Source organism: Xenopus laevis, chromosome 3L (genome assembly GCF_017654675.1).
Source record: "Xenopus laevis strain J_2021 chromosome 3L, Xenopus_laevis_v10.1, whole genome shotgun sequence".
Taxonomy (NCBI): domain Eukaryota; kingdom Metazoa; phylum Chordata; class Amphibia; order Anura; family Pipidae; genus Xenopus; species Xenopus laevis.
The window spans coordinates 153,665,236-153,676,061 of NC_054375.1; the positions used below are offsets into that span (position 1 = coordinate 153,665,236).

A 10,826-nucleotide genomic window follows, 5' to 3' on the forward strand; every position below is an offset into this window, starting at 1 on the left:
CAGATCTTGCCAGAATAATATCATTGCCTTTTATAAGGGGCTGAGCAGGAACCTCGACTCGGGGATGGCAGTGGATGTGATCTACTCAGACTTTGCTATAGCATTTGATACAGTAACACACAGTAGGTTGCTGATAAAGGTAAGGAATATTGAAAAGTAATAATGAAAACTATTGGCAATAAGTATGTTTGGCTCGAGGCCTAGTCATTCAGCACATGTTGAAAAGGAGTGTATACTGTCTTTTTGGACATTTTGCATACAGTTGCCCGGCTAGCTCAGTCGGTAGAGCATAAAGACTCTTAATCTCAGGGTCGTGGGTTCGAGCCCCACGTTGGGCGTTTGCTTTTCGGTTACTCCAGTATCGCAATAAGACCACACGTGGCCAAAGTCGCACCAATAATGTTGTACGAAATGAATTTCGTACAATATTCCGTCCGTGTTGTAAGGAGATGAGCGACCAATATCCTCAGAAGACTTTGATATCGTTCGTCTAGTGGATCGGCCCAGACAGATAATTTTCATCGGGGCCTTTGAAGGCATACATAAGAATACTCATGTACCCAATGGGATTTGTCAGAATGAGCTATTTTAAAAAAAAATGGACGGAACCCAGGGGTAAACCTGTTTTTTGAAAGAGGGATTTCGGCCTTGATCCTAAAATAGGCAGCTTTCTGGAGTGAAGATTTAAAAAGTTTGGTAGCGCACTGCTGGGAGTTTCTGTACAAGTCATAAGCTCTACAAAATTGTATGTGTCTGGCATTGGCACATTCATGCTTCATGGGACTTTAAAATCAGTTGCATTTTGGGGTGCGGGATGCAACACATTTCCGACATATAACGCTACATTATAAAAAATATGATTTTTTTGAAATTTTTTTGGAAAGCCATATCTTCTCGGCAGATACCAGAGCATTCATTACAGGGGTGCTGTTTGATGTTCGCAGCACCGGCGCCATCTTTCAGGGTAGGGGGACCCCCGTAGTAGTGTTGGGGTAATTACCATCGCATCATCATATTTGCCATATGCGTAATTAGCCTACTCCTATAGGCTGTGAGTAAGGAACATACATATTGAATATTTTTTAGGGGGGTTGTCTCCTACCAGGGGGAGATTGTAGGTCTAATCACTTAAACAAAGGCACTGCTGAGATTCGAACTCAGGATCTCCTGTTTACTAGACAGGCGCTTTAACCATCTAAGCCACAGCGCCCCTGGTTTTAGTCTGGGCAGGTGGTACTCCTAGAATGAAATGTTGCATGCCATATGCTAAACTAATAAACAAGCTTAGCCCTGTGATTGCCAAAGCTCCTTTCTTGGATCTTTCAGGATTCCCTGAGGTCTGACATGGTGCCAGGAGCCCTTGCGAATTGCTAATGTGATGCCGCTATATAAAAATGGCATCCTGTTCTCAGCCTCAAAACTATAGGCAGGTTAGTCTGACGTCAGTGGTAAGGAAAACTTTTCGAAGGGGTGTTAAAGGATAAGATAATTGACTTCCTTGAGTTTGTGCCAGCAGGGTTTTATGCATAACAGATCTTGCCAGAATAATATCATTGCCTTTTATAAGGGGCTGAGCAGGAACCTCGACTCGGGGATGGCAGTGGATGTGATCTACTCAGACTTTGCTATAGCATTTGATACAGTAACACACAGTAGGTTGCTGATAAAGGTAAGGAATATTGAAAAGTAATAATGAAAACTATTGGCAATAAGTATGTTTGGCTCGAGGCCTAGTCATTCAGCACATGTTTTAAAAGGAGTGTATACTGTCCCTTTTGGGCATTTTGCATACAGTTGCCCGGCTAGCTCAGTCGGTAGAGCATGAGACTCTTAATCTCAGGGTCGTGGGGTTCGAGCCCCACGTTGGCCTTGCTTTTCGGTTACTCCAGTTCGCAATAAGACACACGTGGCCAAAGTGCACCAAAAAATGTTGTACGAAGAATGTTCGTACAATATTCCGTCCGTGTATGTAGAATAGCGACCAATATCCTCGAAGACTTGATATCGTTCGTCTAGTGGATCGGCCCAGACAGATAATTTTCATCGGGCGCCTTTGAAGGCATACATAAGAAATACTCATGTACCCAATGGGGATTTGTCAGAATGAGCTATTTTCAAAAAAAGGACGGAACCAGGGGTAAACCTGTTGTTTGAAAGAGGGATTTCGGCCTTGATGCCTAAAATAGGCAGCTTTCTGGAGTGAAGATTTAAAAGTTTGGTAGCGCACTGCTGGGAGTTCTGTACAAGTCATAAACTCTAACAAAATTGTATGTGTCTGGCATTGGCACATTCCCTGCTTCATGGGACTTTACAAATCAGTTGCATTTTAGGGTGCGGGATGCAACACATTTCCGACATATAACGCTACATTATGAAAATATGATTTTTTGAAATTTGTTGGGAAGCCTATATCTTCTCTGGCAGATACCAGAGCTTCATTACAGGGGTGCTGTTTGATGTCGCAGCACCGGCGCATCTTTCAGGGTGGGGACGCCCCCGTAGTAGTGTTGCTGTAATTACCGTCGCATCATCATCATCTTTGCCATATGCGCAATTAGCATACTCCTATAGGCTGTGAGTAAGGAACATACATATTGAATATTTTTTAGGGGTTTGGTCTCCTACCAGGGGGAGATTGTAGGTCTAATCACTTAAACAAAGGCCCTGCTCAGATTCAAACTCAGGATCTCCTGTTTACTAGACAGGCGCTTTAACCATCTAAGCCACAGCGCCCCTGGTGTTTAGTCTGGGCAGGTGGTACTCCTAAAATGAAATGTCGCATGCCATATGCTAAACTAATAAACAAGCTTAGCCCTGTGATTGCCAAAGCTCCTTTCTTGATCTTTCAGGATTCCCTGAGGTCTGACATGGTGCCAGGAGACTTGCGAATTGCTAATGTGATGCCACTATATAAAAATGGCATCCTGTTCTCAGCCTCAAAACTATAGGCAGGTTAGTCTGACGTCAGTCGTAGAAAAGCTTTTCGAAGGGGTGTTAAAGGATAAGACAATTGATTTCCTTGAGTTTGTGCCAGCATGTTTTTTTTTGTAACTTATTTTTTTATTATAGAGTCAACAAAAGTAATACACAGCCATATATTCAAAATGTTCTGGTTGTCTACATTGTTAAATATAAACATAAATCACATAGTTATCACTAAATAGTAGCAGTGTGAAGCAGGTTAGCATAGGGTACAGCTTGTGAGACTCTTTTTTTTCCTTAATCTTCAAAAACAAAAAGAAGAGAAACAAGAGAGAATACCACATTCAGCGTGGAGTGGGTAAAGTAGGGGAGGAGAAAGAAAAGAGAAGAAAAGAGAGAAAAAATAAAAATGAAACAGGTTGGCGCCTAATATTGAAGTAACAAGGTGGGAAGTAAGAGCATAGTTATAGCAGAATATAGCTCTAATAAGGCTATGAGAACTTATTTTTGAAAGTCGTAAAATCATCAAGAACAGCTGGTGTAAAATTCTATGGATGTTGTGTATTCATATATTCACTAGTTTCCCAAATGGCCCAGGTAGCTCAATGTTGCTGAGCTTGATTTCTTATACAAGCAATTCTGAGTTCAAATTCCCTGTTTGCATTATTTCTTTGTATTACCTCAGTAATGGTAGGGGATATAGTGGATTTCCAATTCCTAGCGATTGCCAGTCTAGCCGCAGTGAGTATATGGTTAGCTAGTTTTTGGGACTGTTTGCGTAGGTGCGGTATTGGTCGTCCTATTAAAAAGGTTGTGATATCTTTTTGAATTGGGAATGGCATAACTGTCTTTAATAGTGATGAAACATTGTCCTAAAATGGTTGAATTATAGTACAGTCCCTGAATATATGCTCTGGAGTTCCTCTATGTCCACAATTTCTCCAACAATTCAAAGGTGAGTTAGGGAAAAGTTTATTCAACTTATCTGGTGTGTGGTACCAAAATATCATAATTTTGTATATGTGTTTGACACGTCACCATTTTTTTGGCATGGTTCCAAATATGATACCAATCAGTGTAATTCAATGCTTGTTGTGTTATGTTGTTCCATTTGGCTATATAGGAATGTTGTGGAAAGGTATCCTCACCTGGATTGTTTAAAAGCTTATATAGTCGAGATATCAGGCCTTTTTGTGGTAGACCCTGCAGAGCTATATTCTCAAATGGCATTGGGGATGCATCTAGCCTTTGTTTAGCATAAGGTTGTATGAAGTGCCTTAACTGAAAATATTCAAACATTTTGATTCACACATCTGGTGATCTTTCAACTATATCCGTAAAAGGGTAGCATAGTGTATGTTGCATCCTGTAGTAAATCTTTAACAGTATGAAAGTTTGTTGCAACCCACTTATTGCAGAAATCGACATTAAGTCCAGGAGGAATATCTGTATGTTTGAGATAAATTGTGTTTAAGGAATACAAGGATGCCAATCTATGTTTAAGTTTCAACTTGTTCCATATACATATTGTGAGTAAGGTTGAGCTCAGTAGTATCTGAGGCAGAGATGCCATTTTTGTGGTGTTCCATATTCTTGAGTTAAGATGTCTGTGGAGTACGTGTTTTCTATTTGACCCCATTTGGTTGGTGATTCCCAATGTGACTATGCTAAAAGTTGACGCAATTGAGCAGCTTCATAATATTTTTGGGTGAAGGTACCCCCAAGCCTCCAATATCTGATGACGCTGTAAGGACAGATTTGGAGATTCTGTTTCTTTTTCAGGCCCAGATGAATTTATGAATTTATTGTAAGTGGTAAAGTCTTGAATAGATAGAGAAATTTCAGATGGATGCTCATCTTGACTGCTGAGATCCGCCCAAACCAAGATATGGGTGCCTCCGACCATTTCTGTAATAGTAATTTAAACTTGTGGATCAAGGGAGAAAATTTAGCAGCATAGAGAGATTTGTACAGGGGAAAGTGAGATGAATGCCAAGGTAGGTTACACTGTCTCTTTTTTATATTTAAATTTGGTTTGGATTATCTCCATGATTCGTGAATTGATATTCATTACCATTGCCTCTGTTTTTGTTATGTTTGATTTATACCCTGATAAAGTAGAGTACTGAGTTAAAAGCTTGTGGAGGGAGTGAAATCACAGGGTTGCTTAATATCAAGAGGACATCATCTGCATATAATGCGATTTTGAAGGTTTTTGCAGATAAATTTATACCAGCGATGTCCGTCAAATTTCTAATAGCTGCAGCTAGGGCTCAATGCAAGGGGACAGCCTTGTCTGTTGCCGTTTGTAATCCATATTGGTTTTCAAACTTGTTCTGGTATTTTTAAGTTGGTGGTTGGGTTGCTGTACAGGCTTTTGAGTGCCATCAGATAGGGCCCAGATAGATTGATATGTGTTAGTAGTTAAAAAAAGGTATGGGCAGCTTAGGCAGTCAAATGTTTTTTCGTCGTCTAAGCTTAATAGGACTGCTGGAATTTTGTCTCAATCAAATATTTATTTCTAAAAGATCTATTGCTCTTCTATATTGTCACCGGCTTGTCGACCTTGGATAAAACCTACTTGGTCAGAATCAACCAATCTGGTTAAGATTGGGGCCAGGCGATTTGCAAGGATTTTGGAGAACAGTTTCAAGTCTGAATCCAAGAGTGCAATTCGTATGTAATTTGAAAAATTTGTTGGGTCCTTTCCTTCTTTTAGGATAAGAGACAAGTAAGAGGTTTGATCCGTGCTAGGTATGGGAATGCCCGATAAATATTGATTGAAAAGGCGGACTAAATAAGGCATAAAATGGAGAAATGATTTATAATAGATGTATGGGAATCCATCTGGTCCAGGCAATTTACCAGGTGGCATTGATTTGAGTGTAAGCATTATCTCTTCAGGGGTGATGTCCACATTAAGGGAATTTAAGTATTCTTCTGTTAGTAATTTGAAGAATTCTGTGAATGGGTCTAGGGTGTTTGGTGTTAGATTTGGCCTCTGTAGATTAAGATTGTAGAGGTTGGAATATTATGAATGGAATTCATCTCCTATTTGGTCAGGTTTATATGTAAGATGAAAAACAAAAAGGGGGTTGCACTCCTAAGGGTAAGTAAAATGGAAGTGCTACTGACTTGTCCAAATTAATCAATGCACATTCCCTGGTCCCCTGTCTAAGTAATTCAGTATTTATGCAAGTGCATGTGTTCACAAAGACAGTGGTTTTTAGTTACAAAGTTATGATCATAAAGTTGATAAGCCACGATACCATGTCAAGGTAAACCCCACAAGGTGGTCCCTAACTTGTTAACCTCTGGTCATAGTATAAAGGATCTTGTGCCTCTCTGCATAGTAACATTAATTGAAGTAAATGTCTGCTGAACCTTGGTTTCAGTATGAAGGCTAGATCCTCCCCAGCCGTTAACTTGCAGCTTTTAAGAGAGAGTGATTGCCCAAACCAACAGCCATTTAAAAAAAAAAAAAAAAATGTAACTCAATTAAGGGACCTGGAAAAATTCTACAATCAAACAAAGACAGACTCTCTGCTGACACAAATTTTAAATTTACGGAAAGAGCTATGCACCCTTAAACCTAAAGATGTGGAAAAAGCAATCCTGTGGACTAAGCAGAAATACTACCAATGGGGGGACAAGCAACATACTTTACTGGCCAAGAAACTTAAAGAGTCCAGAAATCAATCCAGAATTACATTAATACCTCTTCAGTGGGAGCACTCCTAAGGCTAAGTAAAAATGTATTTTAGTATAATGGAAGTGCTTATATTGCCTTTTATTGTCGTAGTCAAGGAAATGATGTGTCCTCTGATGGTTGCTTTGTGAGCTTCCCAATGGGTAGGTAAGGAAGAGATTGAGGCTTTATTCAATTGGAAATATTCCTTTATTGTTGTTTCTATATTTTGGCGTGCTTCAATATCATGCAATAAGGTCTCATTGAGCCTCCAATGTGGTTCCCTTGGAGGGGATGTACTCAATGTTAGAGAAAGACTTATTGGGAAGTGATCTGACCAGGATATGGGATACATTTCTGATGAAAAGTCCAAATTCAAACAAAGGTATGAGACAAAAAAATAGTCAATACGTGTGTGAATTTTATGGGGGTTTGTATATAAAAGTATATTGACGCTTGTTGGGATGATTGATTTGCCATCAACAATAATGCATTTCTGATTAATCGGTGTAGTTTCGGTGACTGAGAGTGGGAAGATAGATCAGTTGATTGTTGTGATCTATCCATTTGTTGCGAGAAAGAAAGGTTGAAATCACCCCAAACAATAGTATAGGTATTAGATGTAAAATGTATCAAAAACTTTTTGTAGGAGCTTGACCTGATTCCTATTGGGTGCATATATGTTAATTAAGTTCAGAGACATGTGCCAGCATGGTTTTATGTATAACAGATATTGCTAGAATAATATCATTGCCCTTTTATGGGGGGCTGAGCAGGAACCTAGACTCTGTGATGGCAGTGGATGTGATCTACTCAGACTTTGCTAAAGTATTTGATACAGTACCACTGTGTCACTCTGTTAACGGCTTGTGGGCTTCCTGTGGTGTCATGGCTGGATTATTGACCAGAAAAAAGGAAGCATCCAATGATCCCTAGTGTTTGGTGGCATGTGGCATGCTTAGCAGGCTTTTTAGCTTTCCGGTAACAATATTGCACAGAAAGAGCTTAGAAAGGGAGGATGCCTGGATAGCATGCTGTACCTTCTGAAAAAAGACATTGATAGCTTATTTCTAGCACATATCGCTTGCATTGTTGATATAATGGGGCAAAGGAAGAACAGAAGTCCTCTCCCTTCCAGCTCTGAGGAATACAAAGACTCTAAAAAAAGAGATTTGAGTTTGAGCTTGGAGCTCCACCTGAAAATTAGATACATGGCGCCAGCTGTGCTCTAGCTGGATTAGCATGGCCCTTAGCTTTCCCCTTGCCTCTAATTTTCTTTTTAAAAATCACAAGGGTGTTTCATTTCTGCATGATTGAGGCCCAGTGGGGCAAGCAGCTTCTCTGTGCCCCAATTGGTTAGAGCGTTCGGCTGTTAACTGAAAGGTTGGTGGTTAAAGCCCACCCAGGTATGTCCTTTTTCCTGCAGTTTCTGTGCTGTGAAAGAATCTAGCAATGCAGGGATAAACGATGGTTACGCATCCATTGCCGGAGTTTATTGCAATCCCTGCTGTGCAGATGAGATTTGACCTCAGGATATTGTGATGAGGCAGCTACATTTCCTACTTTTTGGTCAAAACAAGAAGTCCTACGAGAGAGACAGAGACTCTGGGAGAGGAGCGCAAGCTGAATGAGATGCAGAGCCATTTAATGTAACTGCTTTTTCCATTATGAGGACCTCTAGGTACGGATCACGGGAGAATCCCTGAGGAACTTTAGTGAAACCAGTGTTTGTTTTGATTCTTAAAAAGCAGAAGGCTCATCCGACCGATGAAGGCTCCTCTGCAGCTGTTATATCCCCCTCTACATCAGGCTTCAGGTGAATTGAAGCATTTTGGACAAAGGGAAAGGAAGATTACTTGCTTGAACACATGGTAAGAATCATGCCCCTTTCTGATTATGGTCACTTTGAATTTGTCACCACATACATGCCTAGTATATAGCCTGTATCACCGGACTCGATTGCCTGACGGCAGTTGATTTTCATGACTTTTTAAACCTTGGCAGCAGCAGGATTTGAAAAATGCCCCAAAAGAGACTGGAACTGTAAGCCAGTGCCTTAGCCCTCTAGGCCACGCAACCACCCAGCTCATCCGTTTGATGGTTCTTACACACTTTTCCTCTAGTAAATGTAGTTAAAGGGATTCCGTCACAGGAAAACGTGTTTTTTTCAAAATGCATCAGTTAATAGTGCTTCTCCAGCAGGATCCTACATTGAAATCCGTTTATCAAAAGAGCAAACAGATTTGTTTCTATTTCATTTTGAAATCTGACACTGGGACATACTGTTTGTTTCCCAGATGCCCTGATAAACAATGGTCACTCTCTACTCTTCGATCTTTTCTTTTCAAAATGCGCCAGTTAATAGTGCTGCTCCGGCAGAATCCTACATTGAAATCTGTTTTTTCAAAAGACCAAACAGATTTCAACACAAGTCCCACCAGGACTCCTCCAGTTACGTTTAGGGTTGCCACCTGTTCTGGAAAAAAATACTGGCCTTCCTATATATTTATCTTTTTTCCCTATTAATAACATTGAGACCACCCATCATTTTTACCAGCCAGGCCAGTAAAATAACGGCCAGATGGCAACCCTAGTTACGTTGAGTAGGAGAAACAATAGCTTATCTGATTGTTTCTATTTAATTAATCTGACACAGGGACATGTTGTTAGTTTCCCAGGTGCCCTCAGTCATGTGACTTGTGCTCTGATAAACTACTGTCTCTCTCTACTCTTTGCTCTTTTCTTTTCAAAATGCTCCAGTTAATAGTGCTGCTCTGGTAGAATCCTACACGGAAATCTGTTTTTTCAAAAGACCAAACAGATGTTTGCTCCCATTGCTACCTAGTGGTAGATATACCTATATATAATATAGAAAACTATATATTATATATATAAAACTATACAAAACCCAAGTCCCACCAGGACTCCTCCAGTTACGCGAGTAGGAGAAACAATAGCTTATCTGATGGCAGCTCCATTGTGAAGTTCTGACTCTTTCTGATAGTATAGGATCAGGCAGAATGACCTGAGATGGCTGCCTACACACCAATATGTCAGCTAACAAAAAAAGCATTAGTTGGTTTAGTAATAACATTTTATATGGTAGAGTGAATTATTTGTTATGCAAACAGTGTAATTTAGAATGAAAGACTTCACCATCAAAATCCCTTAAAATCAGAGCAGTTCTGTTAGAAACTCCCGGCCTTGATGAGGCCCACCTAGAGTGGGGTTTATACAACTCCTGGCCTGCCCAAGGGATCTATTGACATAATAATTTTATTATAACCTGCTCCTAAATAAGTAGAATAGTTCGATACTACATGGGGAAGGTTGGGCTGATGGATCAATAGATGAACATTTTTGCTTTGTCCCCTTTCTCTCAGAGCAAATGGGACAGGACTTAATCATGGTCACCATTAAAACCCCTCTTCTTCCGCGGGTTCCCTGCACAAGGTTTTTTTTTTAAAATGTAAAAATAAACCTTCCGCAGGTCCCAGTGGCAGTTCTCTTTAAAGTACCTGGATGAAGTCCACAGGCTCAGGAGACATTTCCTTCTAGCCTTAGGGTTTTCTGCCTTCTGAGCATGCAGTGGTATATGCATGACGTTACCCAACTCTTGTAATCCACACCAACCAAACAGCAGGCGATTAAGCAACAAGTCAAATTACCCGAGTTACGATGTTCATAGGAAGGTGGAATTGTAGTTATATTAGTAACCAGGGTCGGACTGGGCTGGCAGGATACCGGGAAAAACCCTGGTGCGCCATGGCCCTCTAGGGCCCAGATCCGCTTCCACTTGCCTGCCTCTCCCTGCCTCAACCAAAATAAGAAGCAGCTACGTGCCGATCGGGGTGGGGGTTGGGTTGCTGGTGGTGAAGTTTCGACTAAGTAACAGGACATTTGCAGTGTTTCTTTTTGCACAAAAGTTTGTCAGCGGTGGGATTCAACCCCACACGTCCAAAGAGGTAATTTATTATACATAGAAAATTTCTTATTTTCGTATGATGAAGCTTATATTGAATTTTCATTCTTACGATAGTTCCCCTTTAATGATCGTTCATGTTCCCTTTCTGTCCATGCCTTATTGACAGAGTTTAGAAGAAAGGAATGTGAAATTCTCTCCAGGATTTGCACTGGCAGTAAGTCATATGTGCAAATCCCACACAAGTAAATGGAAAGCAGTGGGATTTCCATCTAGTGAGCTATCACCCTTTGA

At 40.5% G+C, this 10,826-nt stretch overlaps 3 non-coding genes across 3 annotated transcripts; 2 read left to right on the plus strand and 1 right to left on the minus strand.

Moving 5' to 3' along the window:
• The first annotated feature begins 264 nt into the window (after positions 1 to 264).
• trnak-cuu lies at positions 265 to 338 on the plus strand. Its single transcript has one exon. It is a non-coding gene; the product is annotated as a tRNA-Lys (tRNA).
• Positions 339 to 1,136: 798 nt separating this feature from the next.
• trnat-agu lies at positions 1,137 to 1,210 on the minus strand. Its single transcript has one exon. It is a non-coding gene; the product is annotated as a tRNA-Thr (tRNA).
• A 586-nt stretch (positions 1,211 to 1,796) lies between these two features.
• trnak-cuu lies at positions 1,797 to 1,870 on the plus strand. Its single transcript has one exon. It is a non-coding gene; the product is annotated as a tRNA-Lys (tRNA).
• The last annotated feature ends 8,956 nt before the right edge of the window (positions 1,871 to 10,826 follow it).